At 42.1% G+C, this 12,608-nt stretch overlaps 1 non-coding gene across 1 annotated transcript; it reads right to left on the reverse strand.

Annotated features, from left to right (window-relative positions):
• Positions 1-376: 376 nt before the first annotated feature.
• On the reverse strand, positions 377-484 carry LOC130952011 (small nucleolar RNA R71). The gene has a single exon (XR_009074193.1). It is a non-coding gene; the product is annotated as a small nucleolar RNA R71 (small nucleolar RNA).
• Between the last annotated feature and the right edge of the window lie 12,124 nt (positions 485-12,608).

Consider the following 12,608-nt stretch of genomic DNA (forward strand, 5'->3'; position numbering starts at 1 on the left):
CAATGCAAGGAAGGTGCTGGGTGACTTTACTGCACCTACTCCCGACTTCTATGGGAGAAGCATCTCTATCCCTGCCATTGGAGCAAACAACTTTGAGCTTAAGCCTCAATTAGTTTCTCTAATGCAACAGAATTGCAAGTTCCATGGACTTCCATTGGAAGATCCTCATCAGTTCTTAGCTGAATTCTTGCAAATCTGTGACACAGTCAAGACCAATGGGGTAGACCCTGAGGTCTATAGACTGATGCTATTCCCTTTTGCTGTAAGAGACAGAGCTAGGATATGGTTGGACTCTCAACCTAAAGAAAGCCTGGACTCTTGGGAAAAGCTAGTCAATGCCTTCTTGGCAAAGTTCTTTCCACCTCAAAAATTGAGTAAGCTTAGAGTGGAAGTCCAAACCTTCAGACAGAAGGATGGAGAATCCCTCTATGAAGCTTGGGAAAGATACAAACAATTAATCAGAAAGTGTCCATCTGATATGCTTTCTGAATGGAGCATCATAGGTATTTTCTATGATGGTCTCTCTGAACTATCCAAAATGTCTTTGGATAGCTCTGCTGGAGGATCTCTTCATCTGAAGAAGACGCCTACAGAGGCTCAGGAACTAATTGAAATGGTTGCAAATAACCAATTCATGTACACTTCTGAAAGGAATCCTGTGAACAATGGGACAAGTCAGAAGAAAGGAGTTCTTGAGATTGATGCTCTGAATGCCATATTGGCTCAGAACAAGATATTGACTCAACAAGTCAATTTGATTTCTCAAAGTCTGTCTGGAATGCAAAATGCACCAAGCAGTACTAAGGATGCTTCATCTGAGGAAGAAGCCTATGATTCTGAGAACCCTTCAATGGAAGAGGTGAATTACCTAGGAGAATCCTATGGAAACACCTATAATTATTCATGGAGAAATCACCCAAATTTCTCATGGAAGAACCAAGAGAGACCTCAACAAGGTTTCAACAACAACAATGGTGGAAGAAACAGGTTTAGCAATAGCAAACCTTTTCCATCATCTTCTCAGCAACAGACAGAGAGTTCTAAGCAGAATACCTCTGACTTAGCAACCATGGTCTCTGATCTAATCAAAACCACTCAAAGTTTCATGACTGAAACAAAGTCCTCCATTAGGAATTTGGAGGCACAAGTGGGACAGCTGAGTAAGAAAGTCACTGAACTCCCTCCTAGTACTCTCCCAAGCAACACAGAAGAAAATCCAAAAGGAGAGTGCAAAGCCATAAACATGGCCAAAAATGGAGAGGAAAGAGAGAAGGTGGATGCCACTGAGGAAGACCTCAATGGGCGTGCACCAATCTCCTCTGAGTTCTCCAATGAGGAACCATGGGAATCTGAGGCTCAAAATGAGACCATAGAGATTCCATTGGACTTACTTCTGCCATTCATGAGCTCTGATGAGTATTCTTCTTCTGAAGAGGATGAGTATGTCACTGAAGAGCAAGTTGCTAAATACCTTGGAGCAATCATGAAGCTGAATGACAAGTTATTCGGAAATGAGACTTGGGAAGATGAACCCCCTTTGCTCACCAAAGAACTGGATGACTTGTCTAGGCAGAAATTACCTCAAAAGAGGTAGGATCCTGGGAAGTTTTCCATACCTTGTACCATAGGCACCATGACCTTCAAGAAGGCTCTGTGTGACTTAGGGTCAAGTGTAAACCTCATGCCCCTCTCTGTAATGGAGAAGCTAGGGATCTTTGAGGTACAAGCTGCAAGAATCTCACTAGAGATGGCAGACAACTCAAGAAAACAAGCTCATGGACTTGTAGAGAATGTTTTGGTAAAAGTTGAAGACCATTACATCCCTACTGATTTCATAGTCCTAGAGACTGGGAAGTGCATGGATGAATCCATCATCCTTGGCAGACCCTTCCTAGCCACAGCAAAAGCTGTGATTGATGTTGATGGAGGTGAACTGATCATTCAAGTGAATGAAGAATCCTTTGTGTTTAAGGCCCAAGGATATCCCTCTGTCACCATGGAGAAGAAGCATGAAGAGCTTCTCTCTAATCAGAGACAAACAGAGCCCCCACAGTCAAACTCTAAGTTTGGTGTTGGGAGGCCACAACCAAACTCTAAGTTTGGTGTTGAACCCCCACATTCAAACTCTAGGTTTGGTGTTGGGAGGTTCCAACATTGCTCTGAGTACCAGTGAGGCTCCATGAGAGCCCTCTGTCAAGCTAATGACATTAAAGGAGCGCTTGTTGGGAGGCAACCCAATGATTATATTTTATATATTTTCTTTTGTTATTTTATGTTTTTTGTAGGTTGATGATCATAAGAAGTCACAAAATCAATGAAAAAAAAGCAAAAACAAAATGAAAAACAGGAAGAAAAACAGCACACCCTGGAGGAAGAATTCACTGGCGTTTAAACGCCAGTAAGGCTAGCAATTGGGTGTTTAACGCCCAGTCTGGCACCATTCTGGGCGTTTAACGCCAGAAAGGGGCACCAGACTGGCGTTAAACGCCAGAAAAGGGCAAGAACCTGGCGTTAAACGCCAGGAATGGGCACCAGCCCGGCGTTTAACGCCAGAAAGGCCTCAAAACGTGATTTTGAGTTCCAATTGGTGCAGGGATGACTTTTCCTTGACACCACAGGATCTGTGGACCCCACAGGATCCCCACCAACCCCACCACCACCCTCTCTCTTCTTCCCCCACCCACCAATCACCTCAATACCTCTTCCCCAAAAACCCTTCACCTATCAAATTCCATCTTTCTCTTCACCACTCACATCCATCCTTCATAAAACCCCACCAACCTTCCATTCAAATTCAAACCACTTTCCCTCCCAAACCCACCCATAATGGCCGAACTCCATCTCCCCTCTCTCCTATAAATACCCTTCTTCATTCCTTCATTTTCACACAACCTAAAACACCACTTCTCCCCTTCTTTGGCCGAATACATAGCCATCCCTTTCTCCCTCATTTCTTCTTCTTCTACTCTCTTCTTTCTTCTTTTGCTCGAGGACGAGCAAACATTTTAAGTTTGGTGTGGTAAAAGCGTTGCTTTTTCATTTTCCATAACCATTTATGGCATCCAAGGCCGGAGAAACCTTTAGAAAGAGGAAAGGGAAGGCAAAAGCTTCCACCTCCGTGTCATGGGAGATGGATAGATTCATCTCAAGGGTGCATCAAGACCACTTCTATGAAGTTGTGGCCTTGAAGAAGGTGATCCCCGAAGTCCCCTTTTCACTCAAAAAGGGTGAATATCCGGAGATCCGCCATGAGATCCGAAGAAGAGGTTGGGAAGTGCTTACCAACCCCATTCAACAAGTCGGAATCTTGATGGTTCAAGAGTTCTATGCCAATGCATGGATCACAAAGAACCATGATCAAAGTGTGAACCCGGATCCAAAGAATTATCTTACTATGGTTCGGGGGAAATACTTGGATTTTAGTCCGGAAAATGTAAGGTTAGCATTCAACTTGCCCATGATGCAAGGAGATGAGCATCCTTACACTAGAAGGGTCAACTTTGATCAAAGGTTGGACCAAGTCCTCACAGTCATATGTGAAGAGGGCGCACAATGGAAGAGAGACTCAAGAGGCAAGCCGGTTCAATTGAGAAGGCATGACCTCAAACCCGTGGCTAGAGGATGGTTGGAGTTCATCCAACGCTCAATCATTCCCACTAGCAACCGGTCTGAAGTTACTCTAGACCGGGCCATCATGATTCATAGCATCATGATTGGAGAAGAAGTGGAAGTTCATGAGGTTATAGCCCAAGAACTCTATAAAGTGGCGGACAAGTCTTCCACCTTGGCAAGGCTAGCCTTTCCTCATCTCATTTGTCACCTCTGTTATTCAGTTGGAGTTGACATAGAAGGAGATATCCCCATTGATGAGGACAAGCCCATCACCAAGAAAAGGATGGAGCACACAAGAGATCCCTCTCATCATGAGATCCCTGAGATACCTCAAGGGATGCACTTTCCTCCACAAGACTATTGGGAGCAAATTAACACCTCCCTAGGAGAATTGAGTTCCAACATGGGACAACTAAGGGTGGAGCATCAAGAACACTCCATTCTCCTCCATGAAATTAGAGAAGATCAAAGAATCATGAGAGAGGAGCAACAAAGACAAGGAAGAGACATTGAGGAGCTCAAGCACTCCATAAGATCTTCAAGAGGAAGAACAAGCCGCCATCACTAAAGTGGACCCGTTCTTTAATCTCCTTGTTCTTTATCTTCTGTTTTTCGAATTTTAGTGCTTTATGTTTGTCCATGTTTGTGTCTTATGATCATTAGTGTCTTAGTGTCTATGCCTTAAAGTTATGAATGTCCTATGAATCCATCACCTTTCTTAAATGAAAACTGTTTTTATCACAAAAGAACAAGAAGTACAGGATTTCGAATTCATCTTTAAAACTAGCTTAATTAGTTTGATGTGGTGACAATACTTTTTGTTTTCTGAATGTATGCTTGAACAGTGCATATGTCTTTTGAATTTGTTGTTCATGAATGTTAAAATTGTTGGCTCTTGAAAGAATGATGAAAAAGGAGACATGTTACTGAGGATCTGAAAAATCATAAAAAATGATTCTTGAAGCAAGAAAAAGCAGTGAATACAAAAAAAAAGAAAAAAAGAGAGAAAAAGAAGAAAAAGAAAGAAATAAAGTTATGATCCAAGGCAATAAGAGTGTGCTTAAGAACCCTGGACACCTCTAATTGGGGACTTTAGCAAAGCTGAGTCACAATCTGAAAAGGTTCACCCAATTATGTGTCTGTGGCATGTATGTATCCGGTGGTAATACTGGAAGATAGAGTGCTTTGGGCCACGGCCAAGACTCATAAAGTAGCTGTGTTCAAGAATCATCATACTTAACTAAGAGAATCAATAACACTATCTGGATTCTGAGTTCCTAAAGAAGCCAACCATTCTGAATTTCAAAGGATAGAGTGAGATGCCAAAACTGTTCGGAGGCAAAAAGCTACTAGTCCCGCTCATCTAATTTGGAGCTGAGTTTCATTGATAATTTGGAGTCTATAGTATATTCTCTTCTTTTTATCTTATTTGATTTTCAGTTGCTTGAGGACAAGCAACAATTTAAGTTTGGTGTTGTGATGAGCGGATAATTTATACACTTTTTGGCATTGTTTTTAGTATGTTTGTGGTAGTTTTAGTTGAGTTTTTAGTATATTTTTATTAGTTTTTAGTTAAAATTCACTTTTCTGGACTTTACTATGAGTTTGTGTATTTTTCTGTGATTTCAGGTATTTTCTGGCTGAAATTGAAGGTTCTGAGCAAAAATCTGATTCAGAGACTGAAAAGGACCGCAGATGCTGTTGGATTCTGACCTCCCTGCACTCAAAGTGGATTTTCTGGAGCTACAGAAGCCCAATTGGCGCGCTCTCAACGGCGTTGGAAAGTAGACATCCTGGGCTTTCCAGCAATATATGATAGTCCATACTTTGCCCAAGATTTGATGGCCCAAACCGGCGTTCAAAGTCACCTCAAGAAATCCCAGCGTTAAACGCTGGAACTGGCACCCAAATGGGAGTTAAACGCCCAAACTGGCATGAAAGCTGGCGTTTAACTCCAAGAAGAGTCTCTACACGAAATTGCTTCATTGCTCAGCCCAAGCACACACCAAGTGGGCCCGGAAATGGATTTTTATGTCATTTACTCATTTCTGTAAACCTTAGGCTACTAGTTTTCTATAAATAGGACCTTTTACTATTGTATTAGAAGACTTTGATAGCTATCTTCGTTTTATGCTATCTTAGATCATTGGGAGGCTGGCCATTCGGCCATGCCTAGACCTTATGCTTATGTATTTTCAACGGTGGAGTTTCTACACACCATAGATTAAGGTGTGGAGCTCTGCTGTACCTCGAGTATTAATGCAATTACTATTGTTCTTCTATTCAATTCCGCTTGTTCTTTGTCCAAGATATCACTTGTTCTTCAACTTGATGAATGTGATGATCCGTGACACTCATCATCATTCTCACTCATGAACAAAGTGACTGACAACCACTCTTGTTCTACAAGCATCCGAGGCTTAGTGAATATCTCTTGGATTCTTTAATCGGAATCTTCGTGGTATAGGCAAGAACTGATGGCGGCATTCGAGAGAATCCGGAAGGTCTAACCTTGTCTGTGGTATTCTGAGTAGGATTCAATGATTGAATGACTGTGACGTGCTTCAAACTCCGAAAGGCTGGGCGTTAGTGACAGACGCAAAAGAATCACTGGATTCTATTCCGGCCGGACCGAAAACCGACAGATGATTAGCCTATGCTGTGACAGAGCATCAGGGACGTATTTTCACTGAGAGGATGGGAGGTAGCCACTGACAACGGTGAAACCCTACACGAGCTTGCCATGGAAAGGAGTAAGAAGGATTGGATGAAGACAGTAGGAAAGCAGAGAGACGGAAGGGAAGGCATCTTCATGCGCTTATCTGAAGTTCCTACCAGTGAATTACATAAGTATCTCTATCTTTATCTTTTATGTTATTTTCGTTCATCACCATCATACATTTGAGTTTGCCTGACTAAGATTTACAAGATGACCATAGCTTGCTTCATAGCAACAATCTCCGTGGGATCGACCCTTACTCACGTAAGGTATTACTTGGACGACCCAGTGCACTTGCTGGTTAGTTGTGCGAAGTTGTGTTTATGCCATGGTATTGAGCACCAAGTCTTTGGAGCCATTACTAGGGATTATTTCATGTATTAAAAAGTAGTGATCACAATTTTGTGCACCAATGACTAACTTATCTTATCCGCAGGAGGCCACATCTCACCATTATAAATACGCTGGAGCACCCAGGTATAACTCATACTCTGATTCTACTCAATACCTGCTTAATACCCTTGCTAACTTAATCATCGGAGTCCCTTGCAGGTACCCCCACCCTCCGACGACGAAGGATCAGCACCACCACCAAGTCCAACAAGTCGGACACACCAGCTCCGGCCGCTGTACACCTGCCGGACACGTCGGCTCCGACCAACACCGAAGATCTCGTCCGAGATCGACCTACAGTTTCAGGTAACCCTCGGAACATTGGCGCCGTTGCCGAGGACCTGGAAGTCATCCCATTAACATGGCGGATGACCATGACAACGACCACGATTCAGGTTTGGAAGACAGAACGCCGCATAAAAATGCGGACACAATACTCAAAGATACTCCAGAAACCAACGGAGACAAAAATTCATCAAATCCAGGAGTAATAGAAGCACTTCAAAATCGATTGGAGCAACTTGAGAAAGAAGCCCAACATCGACGTGAAAAAGAAGAAGATCTATGCCGGGAGATAAGGCGGCGCCGAGAATTAGAAGATAAGCTTATAAAACTCGAAGCTGATCTCAAAACTAAAGCTACTCGACCATCCACAGAGGATAGCTCTCAGAAAGATCAAGATTCATTCACCAGAGAAATTATGAAGACCAAAATTCCAAAAGATTTCAAACTTCCGGATATGACTCTATATGACGGCACCTCAGACCCCAACCATCATCTCAGCAACTTCAGAAGTAGAATGTACCTCACTGATGCCTCAGATGCAGTTCGCTGCAAAGCCTTTCCAACAACTCTCACCAAGACAGCCATTAAATGGTTTGACAACCTACCTCCAAAATCCATCTCGAGTTTCGACGACCTGGCCAAAAAGTTCCTGGCCCGATTCTCCATACAAAAAGACAAAGCCAAACACACACCTAGCCTACTAGGGATCAAGCAAGGAGATCGGGAGAGCCTTCGCAACTACATGGAAAGATTCAACAAAACATGCATGGACATACAAAATCTACCAACAGAAGCTGCCATTATAGGCCTCATAAATGGCCTGCGAGAAGGACCATTTAGCCAATCTATATCAAAGAGATACACAACATCCTTAGACGAAGTACAAGAACGGGCGCAGAAATACATCAACATGGAGAAAAATTCTCGACTTGGCGAAGCCTCAAGGTTCGGTTCTGCCTACCGAGATAAAGAATCCAAGAAAAAGGAAGATCGCTTCGGAGAGAAAATCAAAAAATATCATAACTATACTCCTCTTAGGGTATCCTTGGTAGATGTTTACAAAGAAGTCTGCCATACAGAGAAAATCCCTCCAGCTCGGCCACTTAAAGGCAAAAGAGGAGGAGGAAATCGGAATGAATACTGTGAATATCACCGACTTCGAGGGCATTCCACCAACGAATGTTTCGACTTGAAAAACGTCATAGAAAAACTAGTAAGAGAAGGAAAGCTAGATCGATTTTTGGCTAATTGGGATGACGAACCAAGAAAAAGAAGAAGGGATGAGGATGTCGGACGATCTGAACGATCACCTCGCACACCGGAAAGACACGTTCACGTAATACACGGAGGATTTGCTGGAGGAGGAATCTCCAAATCATCCCGCAAGCGACACCTCAAAGAGGTGTACCACGTCGAAGGAAAAAAGGAAGCCCCAGACATCCCAGCAATCACGTTTACCAAGGAAGACGCATCCGGAATCATCTCAGGACACGACGACCCCATGGTCATTACGATCATACTGGCAAACGCCAACCTTCACCGTACACTAATTGACCAGGGAAGCTCTGCCGACATCTTATTCAAAACTGCCTTCGACAAACTCGGCCTAGAAGAAAAAGAGCTCAGAGCGTACCCGAACAGCCTGTTTGGACTAGGAGATGCCCCAGTTCAACCATTGAGATACGTATCGCTGCATACAACCTTCGGAAAGGGGAACCAATCCAGAACACTCAAAATAGACTACATCGTGGTCGACGTAAGCTCAGCCTACAATGCCTTAATAGGTCGGACAACGTTAAATCAACTCAGCGCAATAGTTTCAACTCCACATCTATGTATGAAATTCCCAACGGCGGAAGGGATAGCTACAATAAAGGCAGATCAAAAAATGGCACGTCGTTGCTATAACGAAAGCCTAAACCTCCAAGGCGAAGGAGGAGAGTTCCACACAATCGAGCTCGGTGGAGTTCAGAGGCGAGAAGAATTCCGACCACGACCCGAAGGAGAAGTAGAAAGAATCCAAATCGGAGACACCTCGGATAAAACAACTAATATTGGCACAATCCCGAAAGGAGACACAAAGGAATCACTAATACAGTTCCTACGAGATAATGTTGATCTCTTTGCATGGAAAGCTGCCGACATGCCAGGCATTGATCCCGAACTAATGAGCCACAAATTGGCAGTCTACCCGGGATCCCGGCCGGTATAACAAAGACGAAGAAAACTCGGACCAGAACGAGCTCAAGCTGTAGAAGAACAAGTACAGGCGCTACTAGAGGCCGAGTTCATAAGGGAAGTCAAATACCCACTATGGCTAGCAAACGTCGTCTTGGTGAAAAAGTCAAATGGGAAGCGGCGAATGTGCACTGACTACACCAACCTCAACAAAGCCTGCCCAAAAGACCCTTACCCACTCCCAAGCATCGACGCTCTAGTAGATGCTTCATCAGGATATAAGTATCTCTCGTTCTTGGACGCGTACTCAGGGTACAACCAAATCCCCATGTATCCGCCAGATCAAGAAAAGACCTCGTTCCTAACGCCAAAAGCAAACTACTGTTACATCGTGATGCCTTTCGGTCTCAAGAACGCAGGAGCTACTTATCAAAGGCTAATGAATAAAGTTTTCTCAGATCACATCAGAAAAATCATGGAAGTTTATGTAGATGACATGTTGATAAAGACACAAAGCGAAGATACACTATTATCCGACCTGACTCAAGTGTTTTACACTATCAGAAAACACAACATGCGGCTCAATCCCGCAAAATGCACCTTCGTAGTAGAAGCAGGCAAATTCTTAGGCTTCATGCTCACACAAAGGGGGATTGAAGCAAATCCAGACAAGTGTCAAGCCATACTCAACATGAAGAGCCCAACCTGTGTCAAAGAAGTACAACAACTCAACGGGAGGTTGGCCGCTCTATCCCGATTCTTAGCAAGAGCTGCGATAAGAATGTGAGCAAGCCTTCCGAGACTTCAAGGAGTTCTTAGGATGGCCACTATCCTATCTCGGCCACGAGAAAGAGAACCGCTCATATTATATCTTGCAGTAGGGAGCCGGGCAATAGCCTCAGCGCTAGTCAGAGAAAATGAACATGGGCAAAAGCCCGTCTACTTCATTAGCAAAGCGCTACAGGGATCTGAGCTGAACTACTAGAAAATAGAAAAGTGTGCCTACACTCTGATCCTCACATACCGACGGCTTCTGTAACGACCCAATTTTCAATATGTCTAGATCATACCGGAAACTGAGCGCTACCAATTTGTCTTCCTAATTATTATTTATTATTTATCATATGAGCCTGATTCGTTGTTAAAAACGTGGTTAATTTGCGAGGTATATTTTTTTTTTTGAAAATGTTTGGATTAATAAACATAATCATTTATAATCAATTCACAAATAATAACAGATAAAACGGTTATAAACAACTACACATAAATACATCACAAGCAGTCAACAACATTCAGTGATCCAACTTTTATTTAAGTATAGACTTTTAGTTAGAACACCCCTAGATATAGCTAGATAATAACTCTACATATATATACATACAACATCCCAGGTCCTGACCTGTTCACGAAGTCCCTAAGCTGGCACCCAGGCTAGCCTAGACTCTATACTCGCCTAGTCCCTCTAAACTACTAAAGCGAGGGAAAGTACGTTCTAAGTCTTTAAAACTCAAGTCAGGTGAACGTCACCAAAGGTAGGACATCATCTGCTATTCCTCTGCACGATCAGACATTGCCATAGGACGTCCCTCTGGTACCTCATCAAGTAGCCACACAACGGGAGTCTCGTACACAGGATTTAGGTTAAAGTGCGCATACGAACGAGGTGCAGACGTTAGCTGGTCTCACGGTATATACGTATAATCAGAGAACGATATTCACCCTAGACTCAGAAGACTATCTAGAGCAAGATCCTCTTCGCAGAACCATTATCAACGAACTACGGTAAGGTACTCTTACTTCCATCTGAAGGGGAAGGGAGAGAGAAGGGGTAAGAACTGGGGAGTTCTTAGTAGGGTCGGGGTTATTAGTTATATTCATTTATTTGGGGTCGATTAGCAGGCAAATAATAGAATATAGCGAAGCAGTAACCAAAAGGTAAAGATAGAAAGAGAAAGTAGAGGCAATAGAAAGCAGAACACAAACAAAAGAATACAAGAAAATAAAACATAGAAATAGCATACAAGCAGACAAACACAAAGAAATAGATCACACACAGAAAGGAATGCAACAGAGAATGATGCGCAGACAAGAATGATGCATGTCTAGTCCTAGTACAGGCCATGGGCTCATGTGTCGGTTAGCACCTGCTTTCCCGACATTTATCCGGTCACGAGTTCCCAATTTCCCGGATACAATTTTCCGTTCAAATAAATGCGCATATAATTATTAGCAGCTCTATTGAGACAGCCTCTGCTTTCTACTCGCAGGAAATATACTCTTGGGAACGGAAAATTACTCTTAGGTTGCCTCAGGGCAACAGATAAATAAACAAACATCTCTTGGGTTGCATTAAGCAACAAATATATATATATATATATATATATATATATATATATATATATATATCTCTTGGGTTGCATTAAGCAACAAATATATATATATATATATATATATATATATATATATATATATAATATCTCTTGGGTTGCCTTAGGCAACAAATATATATATATATATATATATATATATATATATATATATATATATATATATATATATAATATACTTTCTCTTGGGTTGCCTCAAGCAACAAGGAACTTCTCAATAAGCCTTCTGCTCTTAGTCTCTTTACCCTGTTCTGATTTCTCTGTCTAACTTGTGTATTTAAAGCTTATGTAAATTTTGGAATGAATAGTTAGCATGTCCCAAGTATAGGTTCATTAAGTCTATATTGAAACAGTCTAGCTTTTCATATAATGCCTAATCCTATTCGCAATTCAAATACTAACTAAGTTGCCCTAGTTCGTTCACTAGTCTCTGTCTGTTTTTCTGTCGTTAAAACTTTACAGACTTTTTCTCCGATTTTTATCTTTTCTTTATCTTTTCCTCTCTAACGTGTTATTACCACTCCCTAAGTGTTTTATGAAGGTAATTGATGAGCGGATAATTTATACGCTTTTTGGCATTGTTTTTATATAGTTTTTAGTAAGTTTGAGCTACTTTTAGGGATGTTTTCCTTAGTTTTTATGTTAAATTCACATTTCTGGACTTTACTATGAGTTTGTGTGTTTTTCTGTGATTTCAGGTAAATTCTGGCTGAAATTGAGGGATTTGAGCAAAACTCTGAAAAAGGCTGACAAAAGGACTGCTGATGCTGTTGGTTTCTGACCTCCCTGCACTCGAAATGGATTTTCTGGAGCTACAGAACTCTAAATGGCGCGCTCTCAACGGCGTTGGAAAGTAGACATCCAGGGCTTTCCAGCAATATATAATAGTCCATACTTTAATCGAAGAATGACGACGTAACTTGGCGTTAAACGCCAAGTACATGCTGCTGTCTGAAGTAAAACGCCAGAAAAACGTCATGATCCGGAGTTGAACGCCCAAAACACATCATAACTCGAAATTCAACTCCAAGATA

The sequence above is a fragment of the Arachis stenosperma genome, chromosome 9 (genome assembly GCF_014773155.1).
Source record: "Arachis stenosperma cultivar V10309 chromosome 9, arast.V10309.gnm1.PFL2, whole genome shotgun sequence".
Classification (NCBI taxonomy): domain Eukaryota; kingdom Viridiplantae; phylum Streptophyta; class Magnoliopsida; order Fabales; family Fabaceae; genus Arachis; species Arachis stenosperma.